This window comes from Solanum stenotomum, chromosome 11, assembly GCF_019186545.1.
Source record: "Solanum stenotomum isolate F172 chromosome 11, ASM1918654v1, whole genome shotgun sequence".
Taxonomy (NCBI): Eukaryota; Viridiplantae; Streptophyta; class Magnoliopsida; order Solanales; family Solanaceae; genus Solanum; species Solanum stenotomum.
This window is the reverse complement of record NC_064292.1, coordinates 46,942,384-46,944,162: the sequence shown is the minus strand read 5'-3', so window position 1 is coordinate 46,944,162 and position 1,779 is coordinate 46,942,384.

The window sequence follows — 1,779 nt, the reverse complement described above, 5'->3', positions numbered from 1 at the left end:
TAGATTCTAAAATAAGCCGTTTAATTCCCTTTGTTCCTTGGTTTATGTGTAAGCATGTTCATAATTATATTTCTATGCTTGAAAGAGACTTTACTCTTAGTAATGGAGAAATAACAAGATCTGTCTTTCCTCCACAACAGTCTTTTCAAATTAATAAAAATGATAAAATTGTTAATTTTAACGCCTTTTCTAAATTATTAGAAAATGATACTGCTTTAGTAACTACGCAACATGTTATTGCTATAATAAAGCAGAATAATTATGCAAATATTTATATGAGTATTCTTGGAGATCATATAATATCACTAGATGAGAAAGTTGATAAACTTCTTACTCTTTTACCTACTAAAATAAAAGGTAAAGAGAAAGTTACTCATAGTAGCTTACAACCTCCTCCTGATATAGAGGATTTCAAAATCAAGGATTATTCAGACCTTGAAAATTTTTTAGAGAAAAAATTCAAAGGTGGTGGAATACAACCTATAAATGCTGACAATTTTATAGAAGGAGAACCTAGCAATAAGAAAGAATTCTATGATAGTCTTAATAAGATATCAGAAAAATATGCTAGGAAACCGTTCCAAAGGATGTTCTACTATCCTAGGCCGACTCCTCAAGATGTTCTACTCGAAGAACACGAACATATTATAACTAATAGTTATAACGGAAAAGAAATCTATGAATGGAACATAGATGGTTATACTGATAGACAGATTTTTACAACTGTTCATAGAATGTTAATGTACAGTACTATCTGTAAGACCAATAAAAACAGTGATAAGACTATTGCTGATATGATAACAGCTGGTTTTACGGGCCAATTAAAAGGTTGGTGGGATAATTATCTCAACCAAGCTCAAAGAGATACAATTGGTATGGCAGTAAAACAAGAAGGAGAACAAGTTGTTCAGAATGCAGTTTATACACTAGTTCTTAATATTATTGAACATTTCTCAGGAAGATGGTCAGACAATAGTGAGACCATTAGAACGTTACTCCAAAATCTAAGGTGTAAGACACTTACATCTTTCAGGTATTACAAAGATGTTTTTCTATGCAGAGTCATGGAATTACCAGAATGCAATAGCCCTCATTGGAAATCCAAATTTATAGATGGATTACCAACGCTATTCCCAGAAAGAGTTAGAAGGTCTCTGCGAGGGGATGATCATAGTGTTAATTATGATAATTACACTTATGGAAAATTAATAAGTGCTTGCGTGCAGGAAAGGTTGGCATTATGTAATGAAATTAAGTTGAATCAACAGATTAAGCGACATCACTTAAGTGAAAGGAAACAGCTGGGTGAATTTTGTGAGCAATTCGCATTTGATATTCCTAAACAGAAGTCAAAAGACTTGGAACCTTCTTCTCATAAAAAGAAGAAATCCTCTAAAAAGGATTATGAAGAATGGAAGAAGAAAAAAATAGAGAAGAAGCATAGGAGAGCAGAAGAAGGTAGGGGAGATTCCTCTAAGAGAAAGAAAGAGTATCGAAATTTTAATAAATCCGGTACTTGTCACAAATGTGGAAGATATGGCCATTATGCCAAAGACTGCAGAGTTAAGGAAAAAATTAAGAGCCTTGACATAGAAGATAATATAAAGGATTCTCTTTATAAGATCATACTTAATTCTGACTCTGAATCAGGATCAGAATATAGCAGCAGATATGACTCTTCGACAAGTGAAGATCTCAAAGCTCTTCAACAGGAAGATTATTTGACCTCTGACAATGAATGTTCACCATGCCAACAAGGAATGGCATGTGAAAAGGAAG